Source organism: Podarcis filfolensis (genome assembly GCF_964270895.1).
Source record: "Podarcis filfolensis genome assembly, chromosome: 2".
Classification (NCBI taxonomy): domain Eukaryota; kingdom Metazoa; phylum Chordata; class Lepidosauria; order Squamata; family Lacertidae; genus Podarcis; species Podarcis filfolensis.
Window position 1 is genome coordinate 75,218,482 of NC_139605.1, and position 24,067 is coordinate 75,242,548.

General features: G+C 40.2%; 1 protein-coding gene and 1 long non-coding RNA gene across 11 annotated transcripts in view; one reads left to right on the forward strand and one right to left on the reverse strand.

Annotated features, from left to right (window-relative positions):
* LOC310755158 overlaps positions 1–9,082 on the forward strand; it is a 59,593-nt gene extending 50,511 nt beyond the window's left edge. The window contains exon 4 of the long non-coding RNA XR_014544187.1: positions 7,012–9,082. This is a non-coding gene — a long non-coding RNA (uncharacterized lncRNA). The remainder of the gene's footprint in view (positions 1–7,011) is intronic.
* Positions 1–24,067, reverse strand: part of KCNIP1 (potassium voltage-gated channel interacting protein 1) — a 556,014-nt gene that overhangs the window by 78,744 nt on the left and 453,203 nt on the right. The gene's annotated exons all lie outside the window — the stretch shown is intronic.

A 24,067-nucleotide genomic window follows, 5' to 3' on the forward strand; every position in this document is an offset into this window, starting at 1 on the left:
TTCAGGCAACCTCTCCCAACATGGTGCCCCCAGATGTTTTAGAACAACAATTTCCATTATCACTGGCCATTGACCATGCTGACCAGCACTGGTGGGAGTTATGAGAAATATCTGGAGGCACCAGGCTGGGGAAGGATGATAGCTGGAAAATATCCAGTATTTGTGACAAAATGTCAGCTCTGCTAATGCAGCAAAGATATACATTATAGAAATCAACAACTTAAAGGTTAGTCTGAAGCATTAACAGGTAGCACAAATCACTATGTGTGCTTCAAAGTTTGCAGCAGCCTTTGCTCTCCAGGTATTTTGGACCACAACTCTTAAGAGTGGGCCAAAAGACCTGGAGGGCATCAGGCTGGGGAAGGCAGTTCTACAGAACAGGGCTCTAGCCCAACAAAAACCTCTCTAATGCTACGTTAATTCCAAAATTATCTGTACCTTAGACAACACAATATAAGTCTTGAGGGTACATGGATGTAGACCTCATGAATGCAATGCAGAATAACCTGCATTGAGCTTCATGAAAGGAAGAAAGGAGAACATGCAATTTGGGGAAGAAATAACTTCTAAAAAAGAAATTCTGGTGCAAATGAATAGCAGACAAAACGTGTGCACAAAACTTTGGATCCCAGCTGAAATCCGTCTCCCTGAGTGATTCTGAAAGACCAGGCTTGTATCCAATGCTAGTCCTACTGAGAGTAGTCCCGTTGGGTATGATTCAACTAAATACTACTCAGAGCAGACATACTGAAATTAATGAACCTAAGTAAGTTATGACCATTAACGTCAATGGGTCTCCTCTCAGTAGGATTAGCACTGAATACAACCCACTGAAGCTAACACACAAGGCCAACTTAGGCACATTATTTTCAATGGGTTTACTGTAAGTAGAACTTAGTTGGATACAACCCACTGCATTTGCACTCACTCTTTTCCCACATTAAATGAACATGGGGCAGGAGAAGTGGGATCACAGGCCCTGACAAACACACCTCACCAAGGAGGGCATTCCACAAACGGCCACCCTGTACAGTAGGTTACATTTCAGCCATGAAAAACAACAACCAAGAGTTTTCTTTTCACACAAATATCTCCGTGTTCCCTCCAGGCAAGCAAGAGGCATTATCACAGTTCAAGAACACATTCCAGTCTGGCAAAAACACTCAAGGAAAGCATGGAGCAGGGTTGCCAAGGGGTGTTGCCTCAGAAAGGGAGAATATCAAGGGCCAGACAGAGCCCCAGAGCCTGAGGTTCTCCACTCCAACTACAATGTGTGGCATTTACATACGATGCACATGCCTGTCAATCCACCACAGGGGTACACATGCACACAAGTGTATTTCAGAAACAGAAATCTTTACATAAGAACTCTGCAGTCAAGAAAGTAGGGAGCGCAATAAAGTATGAAGGTGGCAAGCTGAATTTGCCAGCAAAAATAAGTAATTTCATTGACTGTTCAGTGAAAAGGTAAAAATAATTTGTCTACATAATCCTGTTTACTGTAGTAGTAAATATTTCAGTAGGCAACTCTTCCCCATTGGCCATGAAATGATAAACGCATCATATGTAGTTAAGATAATGATTTAAACTGGCAGACATTCCTCATCCTTGATCAGAATGTACTGCATAGCTCCATATGTAAAGGGAGTTTCAATATTCCGATCTGCAAAACCAATAACAAAGAAGAGATTTGTGAAATCCCCTGGCGCAATTCCTTATTGGCATCCAAACGTCAGTACTGCTGATTACTACCTCTAATCCATCGTTGCACTGTGTTTTAGATTTTCTAACTTGAAATGCTATACTTCTCATATTTACAATGCCTCAGACGCTTTTGCACATTCTCATTGCATCATTGAATGGCATCATGAGTTCCTTACTGTTACTAAATAACATGTGTATGCTACTTTAATAGTACAAAACACATGATGCAGTGTGATGATAGATTACATAAGGGGCATGAGAACTATTCTGTTGAGACAGTAGTAACGGTTTGCCTGGTAACTGTGGAATTTGACAGTAGGCCTATAGACTGCAATTTGCAGAAGCAATGAGTAAAGAAAAATGGTGTGTGGAAAAGCAGTAGAATTTGCTGGTTCAGAAAAAGGATTCTAATTTAGCATTAGAATGAAAGCATTAAGCATTTGAATAATTTCAAAGCTATCAATGGCTGAGATATTCACCTCTCTCTCTCTCTGATACACACACACACACAAACTCATACACAATGTGTACAGTATTTTCAATATCCGATTATCATTGCAATTTGAATGCCAGAGTACCTGGGAAATCATATTTCAAAGTCATTAACTTATCTTTATTCTGTAATAGGAAAAAGGAGAGGAAAAAGAAAATCGCCAATGCTTTCTAGCCACCAAGAGTACACACAGCCTCCCAAGCACTTTGAAATATTTCCCTCTCAGAGATAATATGAGGGGAAAGGATTTCTTAACAGTCCTCACACATATACACACATTCAAAAGTTGAAAACAACCTCCAAACGTGACAGTCCTTTTCATTTCTGGTTACTTTACTTCTAGAACTCAGATAAGGGTAACATCCCACCCAATCATCATGTTGTCTACACCATTCATATACTCATACTCATGTGGTGAAGCAGGAGCAGGACTCTGCTGGTGGTCCCACTCCTGAGGCCCCATCTTGGGCTAGCCCTGCCCCCAACATTCACACACTGAGCACAAACATCTGCAAAGAAACACCTATGGGTGAACTCCAGGTAGGGGCTCCTTGCACTCAGGACAGAGTTGCCCAGACTTGCAGTGCTTATGCATGAGAAGCAGCTCACAGGTAGGAGCTCCTTTGCAGGTGTTTGCAAATTGAGACTAGCCAGGTCAGAGCCCTATGCATCAATAATGAGTGAACAGGACTCAAGAAGACACATTATCTGACCACCAAAATTATAATGACCACCAAAATTAGCTACCAACAAAAAAGCAAAATGAGGCACACCTGCAGGCTGCCCCTTGTTCCTATGCAGTTTTTGAAGCCCCACATGTCACGCTTCTGTCTGGCAAGACATTACAAAGAAAACACTCCTAAGCATGTTCTCTCAGAATTAAATATGTTTAGGACTGCACCCAAAGAGGTGTTGGGTTTGAAATTCTTTATTTTCCTCTTCTAGCAATTTTCAAACACATGAGTAAAATAATCTCTGAAAACTACTTTAGATAAAGGCCCAAAAAGTTTACATATGCCCTAAGTGACTCATCATATTCAACACAATATGGATTGATCCATCTTTAAATCTGTGCGAGTTATTTTTTCATGTCGCTTTACTGGCCGAGGGACCCGGCATACAGCTTCCGAGTCATGTGGCCAGCATGACTAAGCCGCTTCTGGCGAACCAGAGCAGCGCACGGAAATGCCGTTTACCTTTCTACTGGACCGGTCCCTATTTATCTACTTGCACTTTGACGTGCTTTCGAACTGCCAGGTTGGCAGGAGCAGAGACCAAGCAACGGGAGCCCACCCCGTCATGGGGATTCAAACCGCCAACCTTCTGATCGGAAGTCCTAGGCTCTGTGGTTTAACCCACAGCACCACCTGCGTCCCTTCTCAAGTTACTCATGCCCATTTATTTAATGGGTCTACTCTGAGTAGGACTAACATTTGATATAGCCCACTATGACAATTTAACATTTCTTAAGTCAAACACTGGTGAGCATATAACATTTATTTTTCCTCTCTGTTGTCAATGATTCAGTCGATTTCTTGTAACACCAGGTGATTTAAGCAATGACTAAAATTATATTTAAAGCTGCCAGGAGGTCTAGGGAAATGTCATCTATTTAAAGAAAGAGCCATGTTAAGAAATATTTTGCTTTTACTTGGTTGATCAAAGAGCAGCCATTAATTGAAATAGTACATTCTTTCTAGAAAGGAAGGCAATGTTATTATCACCCAAATAAAAGTTTCACTGCTAGAAAGACATCACAGAGCTGGCCTTAGGGAGTATGTTTTGATGCACAAGAAGGATAGTTGAGTGGGTGATGTTGGTATAATTGCGAGTGCTACAAGGCAAAGACAAAGAAAAATAAAATATAGAAATCCCAGTTCTGGTGCTGCCCACACAAACCCAGAGGTATCAGAAATGTTTATTTATTTCATATAAAATACTCCACAGACCTACTGAAAAGTTCTTCCTGAGGACAACCCTTATCCTTTAGAATCTCACATTCACATTGAGGAACTTATTTATTAGTCATTAATAAATGCTGCGTTTGACACAATCCACTGCTCTGCATCTCCCTGCACCAGTCAGGATTGCTCTCTCACTGGAGTCAACAGGGTTTTGCTAGAAAAAGTCATTTCACAATTGTAGACTTTGTGCCACACGCCTGGTGCCTTTTTTGACCTTGAACTGGCAAAAATGTGTTCCCAATTTAAGGCTTCATATTCTGAAAAGAAAAGAAAAAAACCAGGAGCAGCAGCAACATAGAACTATCAGAATGTTTCAGTCTAGTTTTTTATGGTTTATCAATATCTTACTGGATATTGTGCTCTAGTAGCAAGTCGAGTCTTTTAATAAGTACCTTATATTCACTGAACCTATCTGCAGTAAAACCCCAGGTTTCAATTATTGTGAGAAAGCACCAGTGAATCCCAACCAGTCTTTTGACCCCCAAAAATAGTTTACTAAAGAGCATTTTGGAAAAGAATGTTGGAAAAGTATGTGGATTACAGTCCTATTTATCTGCAAATACTTATTTCAAGTAACAAGGAACAGATAGGAAAATCTATCCTTTTTTGCACATGGACAAACTGAGAAAGAGTCTACAAAGAGCTGATCTAAAGTAAAAGAGAATTACATAATACTTTGTATGAAATTCACTACAAAAAAATAAGGTGACAACCACTTTTGTTTTTGTTTTTTAACTTACATCCATGGCTCTCCAAACAGCTTTCTGGGAGATTACATGTGTAAAATCACAAAGGTCTAACTCACTTTGTGGACCCACGCATAGTGACTACCACATCAGGGAGTGAAAGCCTAGACAAGGAAAGATGTAAAAACTGGACAATACAACATTCTGGGATTAAAAATTGGCCAAAACATTATCAATTACAGATGTAGGTAGGCTTCAGCTCAGGCACTAGGTATATACCCATTCTCAGCCTCCAGATGGAGGGCTGATGCTAGAGCAGGATGCTAGAGCTACTTCTATAGCTCTGTTTTGATAATATAAATATTTTAAGTTTTTTTTATTAATCCAGCATATTTCCTTTTAACTGTTGAATGATTCTGTGTACACTGCGGCAGCCTTTGCCTATGTGCAATAAAACTGACTGACTGACAGTGACAGCATCCCAAAATGCAACTGCATCTGGTGTGCACAACTGAACTCCGCATGGATTTGCTTTTAGGATGCTGCTACAACTGGTCCTAATTGAGCTATTACAGCAGTCTGCTAAAAGTCAATCTCAGCTCTGTTACTATTGCTAGCTTGAAGATCTGAAGGCTGGAGAAATTGGAAGGTGGTTTATCCCTACTACTGCCACCCCAGCTTTTCAGGCAAAGTTCCGCTGCAGCTCTGAGGTAGTCTGCTACTGAATGTACCACTGACACCTGAAGAGGCAAACTCCCACACACTTCTTTCTGGGCTGAGCACCAAAGAAAAGATGAATGGCCTGCCATCTCGCCATTCAGTTGGCAGTACACGGTTTCCTACTTTCAACACAAAGTGGTGTCTTGGGGGGGGGGGGACTGAGTGGCTTTGTGCCAACAGGTGCTACATGGTGAGCTGGTCACAATAGTAAGACATTGCTTATCTCAAAGCCTATCTTAATTTCAAGTAATACTTTCACTTTGGCTAATACAGTGGTACCTCGGGTTACATACGCTTCAGGTTACATACGCTTCAGGTTACAGACTCCGCTAACCCAGAAATAGTACCTCGGGTTAAGAACTTTGCTTCAGGATGAGAACAGAAATTGTGCTCCGGCGGCGCGGCGGCAGCGGGAGGCCCCATGAGCTAAAGTGGTGCTTCAGGTTAAGAACAGTTTCAGGTTAAGAACGGACCTCCGGAACGAATTAAGTACTTAACCTGAGGTACTACTGTACTACAAACTAAGCCTGTCTGGAGGTCTAGCCGTAGAGAATGAGTTTGGAGTAGGAAGGAACAAAACATCCAGCGGCTCCATTCCACCTGTCATCCAAATTTGATTGGCATTTCACTAGTATATTCACACATGGCAGTATCCAATGCTGCTGTTATGCAAGCAGAACAGACTTCCATTTGCACAACAGGACTTTTCTTACCTCTCCTCCCTTCTTGCAGGCCTCCACCCGCCCTCTAAGTATGCTCCAGAGGCTTGAGGTACACCCCCAGAGCAGATTTTGCCAATGCAACGGGGTCTGAAGGGGGGAGGCAAGGAAGTGTTATTAATTATAGGCATTTGAAGAGTACACATCAGCCATGTTCCCAGGATAGTTTACATGAAAAGATACAACAAAGCAATTAAAATATAAATATAAACAAGCAGAATAAACTGAAGAGGCTGAAAAATAAACTTAAGACCATTCCGCAGCAGCCAAGTATTTGCCGTATTCTTGTTGAACACAAAACTGCTTCTTTCAATCCCGATACAACATGATAGACTTTCCCACTGCAGAGTTTCTTGAACAATCTAAAATTAAATCTATAATTTGCTTGCAGTTATTGTGTTAGTGGAAACCTTTCACAATCAGTCCTCCTATCCCCTATGCTTCAGCTGAAAAGAAAGAAGGCCCCCCCCCATTTTAAGTCTAATTCTTGATCTAAAATTTAGATGAGCCCAGGTTTTGTGTCTGCTGTCTGAACGCATTAAGAATAATCATTTAATTCTCCATGTATTATTGGTCCTAAGCTTCAGGATATGGTAAACAGCAGATAAATCATTTGCAGTCCTTGCCATTTTTCCCTGTGCATATTTGCAAACTAAACCTTTGCCTGATATAAATTGCTAAGTATGTGTGAAATATGCTAATTCAGTAACTTCTCTCTTTTCCAGTTTCTACACTGACTAAGAAACATGGCCTTCTACATACTGTAAATTATAGAAATCAATCTACAACTGCTGCAATGCAACACTAGTCTGACATCCAGGCAGCACTTTGCCAGCTTCTGGGCTGTATGTTTATGGCTTGAAGCGGGTGGTATGCAGGCATGATAATGGCTACAGAAGCAATCAAGGAGAACCTTGAAAATACACAGGAAGTGATGGAATAATCTATGACTATAACACCTGCATTTATACGAGGTTCTCTTCAGTAGCATCAATCAGCTGCCCTAGCAGAAAATCCTTACTATTATCACCATCAGCTGCTTGGTTTTCCAAGTGACAACAACAACATCCGCCTAGACTTCTTTGTCTTAAACAACAACTACTGAATCAGCAGGTGGAACTCTATACAACTTGGGAGGTAAACATTAGCTCTATTCATGTGATACCGGATTGCAAGGAGAATGGGATCACACCTGCCTCCCACCCCACCCCAAAGTTCATGTGTCATCAGAAGCTCTGAACAGAACCAACATGTGTGCAAGTCTGGAGGACCTGCATTTTGTCCCCCAACCTTCCATATCTTCAACAGAACAGGTTTCTGTTAAAGCCATAGGAGCAGTGACTGATAAATGACATGGCAATCCTATGGGCTGTCTTTCATTAAATGCCTTTGAGAAAGCCCAGGCAGTTAAACTAACATATCGGAAGCATGTTTGCTACACTGCATAAACTCACCTGCTCTGATCTGAGATCCTGAAATTATAGCATTTTATGAGGGTCCAAAGTGATACCTATCCAACACATCCCATCTAACCGCATGCTCATGCTTTTGAATGCATAGTTTTCCTCCCTTCCTAGTTCTTTATTTTATCACTTTTTGCTTTATGCCTGCTTGTAAATTAATCACTTAGACATCCAGATTAGCCTCTGCTTATTAAGCAATGCAAACATTCAATAGAGGCATTCAAAACAGACACTACAATTAAGATTTTGCCCAAGCCAAAAGATTATTTCTTAAGAAGTTATGCTGACACAAAGCTCTATTGAACTGAAAAATAAAATACAAAGAATGCTGGCTTTTTCTTATGCTAAAGCAGGGGCACACCTCCTTTCTGCAATACAATAGAATATAGTTTATATCCTAACTAGGTTTCTGAGGGTGGGATTGTACTTTAAGCAGAGTTCCTGCCAGTGGAAGTGAGATGACTGACGTACACTTTCTGTCTCTTCCCACAAGGCAGCCTTGTGCCTCCCTGAAAAAAAATGCACTGGTAGGGCCCTCTAGAGGAACATGAAGGGCAGCACTCAGCACTGCAGTGGGAAGGGGGATATCTGTGAACATTGTTCCCCTCTATTGTTTGGGATCCTCCACTGGATCTTGGTACATCTTTGAATGGAAGAAGCCTTTCAGTTCATAGATACCTAGTCAGGATTCAAGCCTATGTTTTCAGCAAAACAGTATGATAAAAAATAGCAAAAAGTCAAGAAAAGGAGAAGTCAAATAATGAACTAATAGAAAAGACAAGTGGAACCCCTACAATAAATTGCAGATGATCTGATATATTACAAGTACACACTTCCACACACAAATGAAAAGAACTGAACATAATGTCCCCACGTAGCGTTATCTTTCACCTTCAGTGTATTGTACAGTCTTCAGTGGACTGCAACAGGCTGTTAAAGATAAATAGACTTTTATAAAACTGTATGAATGGCTTTATTGAGTAGCTAACATGGCCATTGTGATAAACAGCAGCATGCATGGGCTTTGCACACCACACTTATACCCTTTGTTAATTAAAACTGCAGAATAAAAAAGGAATCAAACAAGGTGATCCTATGCACAATCAATAAAATTTGGGTTTACATTGCTTCCTCTTTGCAGCTTAGAAACAGGTCTTGTAATATATTTTTGTTTGTCTTTTAGAAAAATGCTAATCAAAATGCCAATAGGTTTATCAATAGTCAGCTGAATTTTTGTTAACAAAGCTTCACCATGAACTTCATATAATTCACAAACAGTAAACAATGGAGCAAAAGTATTCCACTTCTTCTGATTTACAAATAGATCAAAAATTTCCATGTTGTTGTTTAGTCGTTTAGTCGTGTCCGAGTCTTCGTGACCCCATGGACCAGAGCACGCCAGGCACTCCTGTCTTCCACCGCCTCCCGCAGTTTGGTCAGGCTCATGTTTGTAGCTTCGAGAACACTATCCAACCATCTCGTCCTCTGTCGTCCCCTTCTCCTTGTGCCCTCCATCTTTCCCATCATCAGGGTCTTTTCCAGGGAGTCTTCTCTTCTCATGAGGTGGCCAAAGTATTGGAGTCTCAGCTTCAGGATCTGTCCTTCCAGTGAACACTCAGGGCTGATTTCCTGAAGAATGGATACGTTTGAATTTCCATAGCTAATGTTATTTAGCTAATATAAAACACCAAAATAGTTGTTGACTATAAAAGCATATTTCAGCCTATGATCACAGAGCAATACAAAATAATAAGGCCTTTGCCTCCTCCACTCATGGAGTTTTGCAAGTGTGAAGTTGTTTACTATGTCACTATCCTCTTATCAAGCAGTAGTTAATGAGGTGGTTTTCAAAAACGGTTATCAGACTCAGCTCCACATTTGTTCAAGGCTGCTAATAAGCTGGACTCCCTCATGTAACTGTTATCAAGATGCTAGTTAAGCTTGTATCAAGCATTTTATTTAGCAAAACAATGGTCTAAATGGCTTTGAAGCTATTCCATAGCATTCAAATCACATAAAGGAAGCATATCTAGAAAACAGCAAGAGGATCTGGGGAGCGGGTGGGGAGATGAGCATTTGAGGTACAGTGGTACCTCGGGTTACATACGCTTCAGATCACATACGCTTCAGGTTACAGACTCTGCTAACCCAGAAATAGTGCTTCAGGTTAAAAACTTTGCTTCAGGATGAGAACAGAAATCGTGCTCCGGTGGCGTAGCAGCAGTGGGAGGCCCCATTAGCTAAAGTGGTGCTTCAGCTTAAGAACAGTTTCAGGTTAAGAACGGACCTCCGGAATGAATTAAGTACTTAACCTGAGGTACCACTGTATTTCAAAGTTTTGTGTATTTGCCATGTTAAACCTGAACTACACTACATCTGAAATTAGGAACCACTGCATGTTTGACTTTAGGACTGTTACTCTAACGTGAGGGGCACATCTGTACACCATATTGATGTGGAGTGTTATTTTAGGCTGCCTGTGCATTCTACAGCAACTTTTCTCACCCCGGTGTTGTTGATTGCAACATCCGTCAACTCCAGCAGGGCCCTGTTCCAGGCTATTTAAGGGTGACTGACACATGCATATCTACAGAGTGCACATTTTTAAAAGATGCATATAGGTTTCATGCATTGTGGAATATATACAGTACACAGATGTATATTTTCAAATTTCCACAACATTTGAAGCACATTTTAGAATTCAACTTTAATGCAGGTTACCTACAGCCAAGACCTCAGGCACAATTGTCCCTGTTGCCATTGTCTGTGTCTGGAAAATGAAGGTATATTTGCAAGACCAATAGTTTCACCATGCAAACAATGTAGGAAGAATTACTGTGTAAGAGTAAAGACAAATAAAACATTTTAACATGACAAAGGTAGACTGATAGTGCCTTCACTTTTCTGTAAATAAATCATCATATTTCACCCTCACCGGGATGAGCTCTTCTTCTTTTTTAAGAACATTTATGCAAGTTTGAGAGTGGATCACCAGAGTGTGCAAAACTGGCCTTGGACTTTTAAGATGAAAGGCAGATACTAATGCTGACTATGGAGTACACCTATTAGCTACTACCTGTGATTTCACAGAACTCCTACCTCTAATCTACATATCAGTTTTGCAACTGTCTTTTATAAATTTGTCAATTTTAGTTTTTAAAAGATGGTACCTCGGTTCTCGAACGTAATCCGTTCTGGAAGACGGTTCGACTTCTGAAACATTCGAAAACTGAGACGCAAAGGGCTGGCTGCAAGTTCAATTGGAAAAATTGAAAAACATGCAGCGGAAGCCGTTCAACTTCTGAGGGACGTTTGAAAACATAGGCAATTACTTTTGGGTTTTCGGCATTCAAAAAACAAAATGTTCGTCTTCCGAGACGCTCGAAAACCAAGGTACCACTATACAAATAAAGATACAGTGTGTCACTTAAGAGACAGGTAGCTCATCTGATGCACAATAAGAGGAGCAACTCAGAAGCTAGTCTAGCATTCAATTTACTGGTATGCCATCTGTCACGCAAATTGTGATGTTGGGCTGACATGATGGCTCTTTGTGACTGTACTAGGTCTGTCTTTAGCCAACTCATCCTAAGGCAGCCTTAGAGACATCCCTCAAACCTACAGAACCTTCTTTAGATCCCACTCCTTTGCATTTTCTCATCAAGTGTCCAGGGCTATGACGAAAACCAGATGGGGAACCATTGCCCACAATTTTTAGCAGTTGTATGCTCAACAGGTTGTCTGTCCACAAAACCTTCAGCCAGCACCAAGGAGTTGATGGTAACACTCTAATCTGATTTCTCAAGCTCAGTTTGTGTGATTTTTGGTTCACTCATCCTCAAATAAATGAGACAGATCTTAAATTAACTGTGGCTTTACTAGTACCTTTCTTCTTATTTGAACAGGACCTTGCAAACCCTAAGGATAGCCCCATTCCCACAGTTTATTTTGATGAACGCATATTTTCCTTCAGCCAGGAAAAAACATAGTTGTATTTAAATGTCACTGAAAAAGGCCCAATACTCTCTAAAATTGGCTGCTTAACCCCTCTTCAGACAGCTGCTCAAATATTAAAGCATTATCTAAAGTAGTTTTACAAAGCTCTTATCTACATAGAACCACATTCTGATCTCATTTGCCCTGGTTTAAATCCAGAGTAACTGCATTAAGCTGGTAGTGCTAATTCTGCTTACATAATGACCATTTATATTGATATTGAAATCAGATTCTCACTCTAGTGGCATAAAACTAACCCTCCATGTATCCATGTCAATCCAATTTCCAGTTCTTAAGAGTAAAGATCCTCTGTTGGGTTTGGACTTTAATCACAAACTAGTAGTTGGTTGAAACTTACGGTCTGATACAAATAGTGCAAACAATGTTAAAAAAAAATGACACTGAAGATTACTCAGAAATAATAGCATAAAGTAATGGTAAAAAGAGAGGTTCTTCCTTCAGTTTTAAGATTCAAATGCTCACTTTGTTTAGCTAATAAACATTGTACAAATATCCCTGAAAACAATGAAAGGCAGTTTAACTGTGTTTGCAAGCAAGCAGCCAGCAAACACCCCAGTTTTTCTGAAAGGTTCTCCAATACTTTCTTTTTAATAGAGGGAAAATATGACATAACCAACAAAATTTGCATGCAGGTGTAAAGGCAATTCAGTGCCAAGTGAATATTGGAAAGAATGTGCCATGTGGAAAGCCAATGAATTTCACATTAGGACTCACATCTGTTTCAAAATTTCTCCCCATCCAGAAGATGTGGGTCATCAGCAAACTCTCTAGGGAAGTACTGTATTTTTGGATCAAATTCTACTACACAGTTGTAGGGAAATGAGGTACTAAAGGATACTACATTTTAAAGTCTTTTTTTTTAAAGAGAATACCCCACTCACATAATAGCCAATATGTATATTTATAACTTGAGTTATTTGGCCCAAGCCGTGGTGTGAATTAGCCTACCTCTGCTCCACTAATTTTTTGCCCTGAAAGGACCAGGTCAATGTGTTTAAGAAACTTCTTAACTGCATGTTCTTCATTCTTCTTGAACAAAGCAAGATCCCCTTTTTCTGATTTCAAATTAAAACTGCTGCCCCTTCCTTGGCCTGGCCGTCTCCTTTCTCAGTCGAAAGCTGTAGCTTCTTCCCTCAGATGTTCCCACAAGATAAAATCATTGGAAGAACAAAACAGAAAGTAAAGGGCTTGCTCATGGGGAGTCATTTTGAGTCGGATAATATTTTGCTGCTGAAGTATGTGGGGAGACCTGGTACATTAATATGTAAGATTGTGCCTTCAGCGCATTTAAACTGCAATGTGTCTTCCCCTGAATTTTTGATATGGATTCTGGACAGCCAAATTGTTTGCTGGTGTTTGCGCTGCTTGTTTTCTGAAAAATGAATAAAAATACTTTATTCAAAAAAGAAGAAAAATATTTTGCTACAGGCATGTCCTGCCACATAGAGTATCTCCCTCCTTACCCCCAGTGTGTCCTCATGTGGGAAAACAGGCCATCAGCACAGTATTGGACAATGTGAGGCAGCAACACTCAGCTAACCTCCTGTCAGTTGTGTTACTGGTGCTTACTTGGAAGTAGAGGGGAGAATGTGGGCACAGTGCAAATGTGCCAGTGGGACTGGCTCCACTGATACTTTTGCACCTTGCAAACATCACTGCCACATCAGTCTTCCCTGTCTATAACCTGGTAAGCAGTAGCAATGTGACTGACTTGAGGTCAGGTGAATGCTGCTGCCCCATTAAACTGCCTGCAGAAGCAGCTCTGCTTGGGGCTGTAGCAGCGCAACCCATTGCTACTTGGGGGGCGTTTTTGGTACAGTCAATGACCATTTCACAAGGGGGTTCCATTTCCGGCACCCGTACGCATCAGTGCCCCGTTATGCCCTTTTAGTGATGTGTTCTGTGACGTTTTCAGCCACTTCTGGGTTTGGCAACTGTGTGCAATTGCATATCTTTCAGATGTGTGTTAATCGGTCATTGCCTATACTGCCGGAAGCTGGCATAAACACTGGTTACAGCACTGCAACCTTGCAAGCCAGCAGGTCCCTGCTTCAAATCTCACCACAGCCACAAACCAAGTGGCCACGTCAGACAAGCCACTCTTCTTCCCATCTACAAAATGGAAATCCAAATTATCAGGCTATTGCAGAGATAATCAAATCATATGTGTAAAGTACTTTAAAAATGATCTGTGTGAAGGCGAACTACACATTACAGCATTATAACTAAAATGTCCAGTGTCCTGATTTCTTTTTCTTTACCTGTATTAGGGCTGTGGTGCGGATGAAGGGATTTGTTTTTTGTTTGCTTGCTTTTTAATTCTTTCCCACAGTGACAATCCACCTCCTACCCTGTCCTGAAGCTGATGTTATCCATGGAGGGGGAAACAAAAAGCTGCAATACAAGAACCTCTTTATTTTCACTTCTGCAGCTTGGCAATTTGTCTCAGGAAATTATGCAGCCCTGCTGTCCCTTTATATTGACTATACACTGACATAATCTGTGCATAGTTCTTTTAAAAAATACACATTTTACAAATGCAACACTTTTTCTTACTCTTCAAAACATCAGCCTTTTACAAATTGCCTCATAAACTTGCCCTTTATCTTCCTTTTTAAAAATAAGTGTAAAATATACTGTGCTTGCCATTGAGTTTCTATAATATTCTCTCGACTTTGGATTTAGGTAGTAAATAGATAATCCTAAAGTGAAATATATGCATCTCTGAAAAAAAATGTGGTAGTGAAGTTTATAGAATCTAAAAACTTTCCTCTATAAAAACAGATTAACAAAATCTATAGATAATATAGATAAACAAATCTATCCAGAAGTGGATATCTTGGCAGCATTGAGTCAGCCCAAAAGCTGTACTTTTCATTTACATTGTTCCAGATTTTCTTGTCCCCAGGCTGATTGATGCAATCTGGAACTGAATCATTGCCTTCACTCTGAAACTGTATGCTTTAACAGCAAAATCACAACAACGTATTCAAAAAATAGTAAGAAATGGTATTCAGTACACAGACACTCAGCCAAAACTCCTTTATTCCCCCCCTCACAAAATTTGAACACGAAATATCCTTTTTCCTAATACTCTCTGCCCCAGGAATCCCTAACCATTATGCCAGAAATACTGCCAACACAATCTGTCTTCTAATATGACAATCCTCTTTATATAACTTCTGTGCTGAATTCAGTCTGCATTATTCCACCATTAACTACTTTCCAGGAAACCTCTGTTCAGAAGAGTGCACTAGGATGCTTCTTTCATTCCATTTTAGATTCCAATGTCATATTGTGGTACATTCCAATTGTTGTGTAACTGTTTGTTGTTCATAGCATTTAAAAGGTATATGCATCTATGAAACACAGAACTGACCCCCAGTCTTTTTGTAGTGCTTCCATGCCACTGAAAGGAAAGGCGAATCTTCTCAGGCTCAAATCATGACATATTATGGATGAAGCCATTTCTGTAATCAAACCTGCAATTTATTTACTGTTATCAGTTTTGTACATTTTAGTACACCTTCTTTTTCTCCATCGTGGAACTCAAAATGACAAATGTAGGACTCCCAGGCAGACTCACATTCAGGGCCTTGCTGCACATTACACTCACCATGTTGAAAATAGTCATGTGTGAGACTGATGCTCTGGCTATTCAGAAACTCCTTCAGAAGCCCACAGCAAACAGGCATCATTACCTGTCTCTTCCTCCCTCTATTGTTTATCTCTGATTATTAGTAGCTAAGCTTAACTGAGAGAGGGAGGAGCAGGGGCAATGAGCCACTACAGGGGAGAAAAGGCTGTTATTAAAAACAAACCCAAAGCCTTCATTAAATCATTCATTCAGGGATTTTGAAATCGCCTAAGGGACCTATTTGCCATGTATTAATCTGAAAATTAAGCTTAAGAGTAATTTATAGTTGGCTGAAATCTATTAGTCACAGTCATTATTAGAGCTCTGATCATAAATGCCTGCATTTGTGTTTCTGCCCATAATGTCCCTGCAGAGGCTAGTGCAACTGAAACACCCCTGTATGTTACTAAAAATTTCTCAGGGTGGGCAATAATATGACTGAGTCAGATCATTGGTCTGCCTAGCTCAGAACTGCCTAACTAGCAGTGACTCTGGGGTTTCAGACAGTGTTCTCTCATAGCCCATAGCCCTACCTGAAGATGCTGGGGATTATTATTATTATTATTATTATTATTATTATTATTATTGTTACTGTTATTGTTATTGTTATTATTAAAATGAGTTTCACAAGCTGCGGTTCAGGGGCAACCATTGGATACAACCAATAAAAGTAATTGAATAGTATTTCATGGATTATTTTTTAACACTGAACTGTCTGTACAACAGGTTTGGTTTTAAGCAGTGCATTCAGAAGTAAAGTTCACCTTGGGAAATAGCAGGGAAACATCCACATATAATCCTTATCCTTTAACAATAATAATATGCAAACTGCATGTGAGCCTCAGGAAAATAAACACACATTTCCAGGTTTTGTTTCTAAGATGCCTTGTAGCAAATGAACAGAAGGACGCACAACTGAGTAGATAAAGGACTGACTCACAGACAAGCATCTGTGGCTTCTGTCTCTCAGTTAGTGCGACTATCTCAAAGCACAAACTATGACATATGAGAACGTTTCTCAGTCAAAATGTCCTGTAGAATTGGCTTGCAAAATAAAGCAAATAGTTATTGATAAATATATTTCCTTTTAAACATAGAAACCTTGTTCTTTGTTTTCTGGGCCTTGCTGTTTTCATCTAAGTGAAACCAACCAACCACATGCAGCATGGTGCAAAGTGGGCTTGGATTGCTCTCCTGGTCAATTCACAGTTGAGGAGAGATTTGAAGAGGATATTAGAATGGGGTTTGTGCTGTTCTTCTTCCTAATTTTGAACTTTATTTTATCCTTTCTCTCTCTCTCCGCCCCCTTTTAAAGCAATTGATGGCAAGGATAAACAGGGTTCTGAACACTGAGTATAACAAATCCAACAGTCCTGCTTTTCGCAAGTGGAATTTCTGTGATAACACAGACAAATGAGATTAATAGCAACCTAATTTTGCTTACACATGGAAACATCTCTGTACTGTACTGGTATGAAAAATAATATCATGCCCTATCCATTATTGAAGCCTCTTGCATGTTTATGTATGTATGTGTTTCTTTATTTCATAAAATTTGTATACTACTTGGTTGCAAAACACCTCAAAGTGATTTACAAAAAAGTTATATGCTAGGCTTGCCATGTCGCAAAAAGTGAAAATCCAGAGAGAAAAGCTGTTGAGCTCTGAGTTGTTGGGCTTCTTTTTTTCCTTCTATTTCTGAGGGAAATCGGCAAAAACGACACTGCTGCCATGGGCTGCCATACGTCCAGCTTTTCCCAGACATTTCGCCAATTTTCAGCCCAGACACTGCTTGCAGCTACAGCATTCCAGCTATGTCTTGGAAATTCCAGACGTATGGCGACCCTATTTAAGCAGACCAGAGGAGCCACATGTTCTGCCATCACTCTCTAGCATGGGTGTACCAATACTGTGTTGCTTTTCCTCATAAAAAGTAATCAATCCATTTCTGACAAAAGACTTCTCTCTTTCAGACAAAAGACCTCTCTTAGACTGTTGCCTAAAAATACATTCCTTTTGACTTAGATCATACTTTAAAGTGGTAATTAGATAACTATTAGGAATTAATAGGTAGACAAGCAAACATGCTGAACACCAAAATACCAGTTTTCCATCTTTTAAAATAATGGCACTGTTTTCCCTCTCTCCCTGTTCACAGGGCAGGCAAATTAGTTCTTCTGAGAATACTGCCAGAAAGGGGAATAATAAGTGACAAAAGCATACAATGAGAAATGTGCAACATGTCTGTTTTTTGTTAATTAGAAACTAGAGATCTCTTATAACTAATAACGCTTGAGGTTTCTGTTCTTTGAAGAGGCAATTTTCTAATCAGCTGTAATTACTGAGGGAAAAAAGGGTTCTATCCATTAAGAGTCTTAAAAAAAAAATATTTCCTCATGTCTTAGCTCATAGACAGTAAAAAAAGACAAGAAAAACGTGGCAAGATGCCAATGATTACCTGAATAGGAGACATTTAATAGTTTTATAATGTGCTTGAGTGGAAGTTATTAAATTTGCTATATTGGTCTTTCCAACTCATTGCTATTTCAGGGGGGGAAAAAAACACAATTCCAAATTGTTTGACTGGGAAATAATTGCTTGACAAATACTTTGCTAATTAATTGTGAATTTATCACAATGCTGGACATCAATTATAAAACAATCTTATGGAACTTTTGCCCCGTTCTATGAATCAGGAAATGAGAGTCAGACTAAGCATGATGTTAGGATGAAAAAGTTGCTGAGCTATTTTTGAAAAATCACGTAGAAATTAAACCTTTTTGAGCTATTACTGAGGAAAACAGGCAATAAAGACACTGCCAACATGGGCTGCCCTATGTTAAGTGCTTTTTTGCATTTAATATGCACATTTTTAAAAAAGTCATTTGGCAGCTGCTGAGTGTGGCAGCTGCTAACTACCATTATCAGAGCAGATGGGAGGAGGGCAAACCTTTCCTCCCTTACTGCCATCCTAACCAAAAAGCATTCCTCTGAAACTGCTAATTGGATTAGGAGGAAATCCCCCATTAGCACCTGCTGCCATCCCAATAATTATCAGTGACTGCTATTTGCATTTTTAACAATGTGCATGTTAAATGAAAAGATGCATTGAATATTGAATCTGGTTTAGCCCCCAGTTTAAGTTTCAGAGGTACTGCTAAACTGTGGTTAATTTAAAATGGAAGTTTTCCGTCTCCTTCTCACTGGAGGAAGGGTGGGGGGAGAGGGCACACCTGAGACTCACTGCCAGCTTGTAAAATTAAACCAAGGTTTATCATTCTGTGTGAGTTATTTCTATCTGCCAGTACTTCGGCTTTTGACCTTCCAAGACCTCACCATTCTTCAACAGTTAAAGGCTAATGTTAATTCCAGGCATACCTAATAACGTGCATACAATCCAGCTTCATGACCCATGATTTTATGTGCCTTCAGAACATCCATTTCATATATTTCACCTAATGAATTGTAATGGGGGGGGACTCAAAATGCATATTAATACAGCAATATTCATTTCCATGTATTGCTCTTTCCATGTTACATAAGCTGAAATATTAAAGGTTTAAATAAAGTATTGTTCCAACAGTTCAATAATAAAACATTTACTTATAAGTTACTTGCTAAGGGGATTCAAGTGCAGCTTTAATGCAAGCGTGCCCTGTTTCTATCCTGCTAAAGAACAGCAAAAGTTACAAACAATGATTAAGCTGTCAAACATAAGAACAGCCTTGAAAATAAGATACAATAGACTTCCGATAAAAAGTTTTGTTATTTGAACTTGTTGCAGGGAAATAAAGGGTTTTGTTGACAAACTACAGTTATGCATAGGAGCAACTGACTTTTCTGTGATGCCGATTCAAGATCTATTTAATGATTTGCCCCAAGGAATGCTTTTGCATCTGCTAAATAAACATGATTTTCATTTTTCATTTAGGTAACTCAGTGTGTCTGCCCAACATGTGATATTTGCGGGGGGGGGGGCACAAACTTGAGAACTATAGTGTTCTGCCTGGTTTGCTTTCTTCTCTTGTTCACATATCAAAATATGATCAAATACAATGCCGGGTAACAAAGATGAATCTACCAACCCTAGACTACTGCATCCTAGCATCACCAGGAACAGTGAATTTGGAAAACAGTTGGTAATTTGACGAAATATCTGAACAGGAAAATTTTCTCCAAGGGGACACTTACTCTGATTATTATGAGCAAACCACCTTACACAAACCCATTTCCCAGTGTGGAGAGACAAGTGATCCTATTGCAGAACACCAGCCCAATAAGTTAACTATACAGTGAATTATTTAGCTTCTGCACAGCACGAGTCGTGCTTAAGTCTCTTAAGCAAGGTTTTCACATTTTGCATTTGCCATGGGGGTGTGGTTCTTTAAAATCTACCTTCACTTATTGTGTAGGACTATTTGCAGAAAATAACTTATAGGGAGTATCTGATCTCAGATGAATCCACCACAGAAAAAGATAAATTCCTTGTTGCTAGGGGGGAAAGGAAGGGCACATTATGGTTCCAAGGACTAAATTATAAAGCAGAAGTAGGAAACATGTACTAAAAGGGGGGAAAGCAACTGTTCAGGACTCCAGGTTTCCTATTGCCTAGTGTCCAAACAACTGTCTCATCAGTCACAGCTCTGATTTCCATTGGCTAAAAACATTAAAAGCAGGCGCAGCCAGACTGGCTCACCTCACAAAAATTGTTTAGAAGGGAACCTGTACATATTGCTTCATAGCTTTAATTCTAATAGGGCTACAAAAAATGGAAGTCCAGAGTCTGTGGGCCCTGCTAGTTGTGTGCCTGATATACCCACCTCTGGAAGGCCCTGGAGTTGGAGGAGTAACATTTGTCCCAATAAATCTTTTCTACTCATGTAGACGTCCATGCTAATTTTCCAGATTCTCCAGATGTTGTTCTACATGAGTAGCACAGGCTTCTTGCATCCAATGTTGTCCCTCCAAATCATGATGGAGAAGGAGGACAGTGAGAAGGGGCAGAGCTGGCATACTAATACACATTTGCTCTCTCTGGTTGAATGAGGGATTTGGAATGTCTGTATATGGCTTGTGTCTGCCTTAATTCCCTGTTCCACAAACTCTCCCTGGAATATTTCTTCATTAAAGGTAAAGGTACTCCTTTACCCCTGACCGTAAGGTCTAGTCGCGGATGACTCTGGAGTTGTGGCGCTCATCTTGCTCTATAGGTCAAGAGAGCTGGCGTTTGTCCACAGACAGTTTTTCCAGGTCATGTGGCCAGCATGACTAAGCTGCGAACCAGAGCAGTGCACAGAAACACTGTTTACCTTCCCGCCGGAGCGGTACCTATTTATCTACTTGCACTTGACACGCTGCTAGGTGGGCAGGAGCTGGGACCTAGCAACAGGAGCTCACCCCGTTCTGGGGATTCGAACCGCCGACCTTCTGATTGGCAAACCCTAGGCTCAGTAGCTTAGACCACAACGCCACCCGAGTCCCACCCTGCCCTTCATTATTCAAGCACAATTATAGCTTGCAGAATCTTGGCCACATGCTGCTATTACATTGGCTAGCACCCATTAGTAAGCAAATATTTTATCTTTGTGGTGCTGGTTGGACATTAGGGTTTACAATTTTCTGGTTCATGAAAGCATTGTCTCAATGTGACATTTTTCTTTTGGGGACAACAAAAGGATTAAGCAGGTAATAAAGAGGATTAGACACTATTTCCTGTTGGTGGCAGGGATGAGCAGCATTATATGTTTTTTTTACTGAGCGTGATAGTAGCTTGTTGTTTCTTTCCCTCAATGTAGGCTGAGCAAAATAGCCACTTAAGAGCATGTTGACACATCAATTAACACTTCATAACCAATCTCTTCTGATTACGACAGCAGACTTAATGCTTACAAGATGGAGTTAGGAACTAACTGAAACATACAGAATCTTTCAGCAAACTCAGTTACTGCAGTTTATTAAATCATTCTGTTCAAATGGGAAAAAACCACCAGAGAAGATAAGAGTCTGCTTGCCTTTAACAGCACTGATTGCTACTTTGATGCATTTTTCTCCATGTAAACATTTACAATAAATGTACCCAGACCATAAACCATTTTCTTTTAATGATATTTCTCAGTATGTTCCATTTAATTACTTCATGACCAGTCAAAGGGTTTTCTTTTGTTTTTTTAAGTACCCTTGTCAAAATATAATTAAAAGTCAACATGACAACAATGCTCTGGGATTTGTACTCTTTAACAGAACTTTATTAGAACTGATGAGAAATCTAAAACTTAGCTTGACTGTACATGTGAGTGGCGAGTATGACCCACACGGTACAAAGAGGCCACAGTGGAGAATATCACAAATATATGGGGTTCACTTAGTTGGTCACAGAAAGTTCACATGGCAAGAGAGGAAAGAGCGACAGTGGGACCTATCACCATGCTATCTAACGCTGCTGTGTAAAGCCCGCAGCCTCTTTGCCTGACTCTCACAGATTGAGAGTCACACCCTGACAGTAAACAGGACAGGAAACGGCCATCACGTAATGAAGACAATACCCTGGAGACGATGGGAGGGTGAATGACTCAATAAGTCACACACTCAACCTCGCTGGTGTTGCTATGGTAAGTCAGTGCACCTGACATCATTATATCAGAACATCCAGACATGGTGTGTGTGCGCGCGCTACTCAAGACATGAGACCAAGCACTGTGTAATTTAACCCTCTGTTCACATTACACCAACAGGGGACCCACCCATTTTCTGTCTGGCACAGAGCCACTTCCTTTGATATCTTAACAGCTCATACTTAGAGGGCCATTACCAAGAAATGTGGCTGGCCATTCCAGCAATTTGAATCCTTGCGGGATCCAGGAAACCAAAAGGGCTCAGGAATATGCCTGTATTGCAAAGGGTTGGACTAGATGATCCTCAGGTTCCCTTCCACCTCTACAACTCTATTATTTTATATAGCCTATCGCTCCACCCAACTCACAAGAAGACTGTGAATAAATGCTGTGGACATTCAGTCACTTTTTGGCAAAGCAGAAACATGGATGGAAATAACAGGTACGGTTTTTTGACCTCATTTGGATGGAAAACTACCTTCCTTTTCTTTCCATTGAATTATATGGTGCCTGCTACATGTGTATTTATTTATCAGTTTTGCAAGGTTTGTATTCCCTTTTCCAGCCCAGTGCTCTTCATCCTCTCCTTTGCTCTGATGTGCTTTTCATCTTGTTTTTCAGAAGGAGGAGGATACTTTTTCCAATTAAATCACCATTTCACTTAAAGAAACTTCAAGGATGATTCAACCCTTCATCACTCCTTCTTAGCCTTTCCAGCTCTTTCCTTTTTATTATTTATACTGCAGTTCTTTCAGTCCGTGAAAAAAGTGGTTTCCTTTAAAAGGCTGTTTCTCTATGCAGTGCCGATAAGAACAGGCAAAAGGAAAGGAAAACATGATATAAATTTGTTTTCTAAATTTATTTTAGATGCACTATCAGCCTGCCTCACCCCAAGAGTGGGTTTGATCAAAGTGGTAACAGTTTGAAGGACAACATTCAGGAAAACCACTAAATAAATAGCCAGTCAACATGCTGAAATTTGAATCAGCCCTGATTAATTCTGCACTAAAGACCAGTCATTAAAAGTCTAACAGATGTTTGTGGAGGCTTCCCATTTTAGAACCCTGGAAAGTCAAGGTTCTGAAAGATGTGGGAACTTCCACTGATACAAAATGCTCCCCACTCACCTTCCACAAGTCAAATAGTGGCAGAAACAGCAATGGAAGACCAACCCGGTTCACACCCACCCACATCCAAGATTTCTAATGCCTGAAGAAGGTTTGTTGCTGAAAGGTACTGAAAGCACTGTCTTGGCATGCTTGTTACTGATAGTAAATGACAACTGAAGCACACATGTTTAAACAAGTGTAAAAAGGGGGTGGTCAACTTAAATTCCAAAGGGATTTGCACAGAAATAATCACAAGGACTTTTCAACTTCTTTGGCAGATTGTCTCTTTAACTGTCTAGATAGGTGAGAATTTATCCAGTAGGGAAGTTAACTTATTATTGCTGACTCAGCAAAGGTGCTGTGAAAACCAGTTGTTCTCGTTTAGCTGTCTAAGGGTGAAGACAGACAGACAGACACATACCCCTACACGCCAGTGGAATTCTAGTTACAAGACTATTAAACTTTTTCTCAGTTAAATCATTCACATTGTTCTCCATTTTAAACAGTGATACCATCAGTTGGAAGACAAGCTTTATTCACACATCTGGTTAATTTCCTTACATAGACAGGGGTTCACCTGAGGCTGCAACCCTAAACATACATTCTGGAAATCAATGGAGCTAAGGCAAGGAGCGAGCTGGCAGCATGTTACAGCCATGACTCATTGTCTGTGGTTCAAGCAGATGGGAAGTATGGGCCAAATTAGATGTGATATTATCCATGTCTATACTCCCTTATTAATTTATTTTTAAATTGCTGATGTTTGTAGGGGGGAGCCAGATCCAAACTATGGTGTGTGTGTGTGTGTGCGCACGCACGCACGCACGCGCGCACACACACACACACACACACACACACATATATATATATATATATATATGGATGGAAGGTTTCATCCGTTCTGCCCCTCCATGGCAGTCCCAGCCCAAATCAGGACCCCTGCA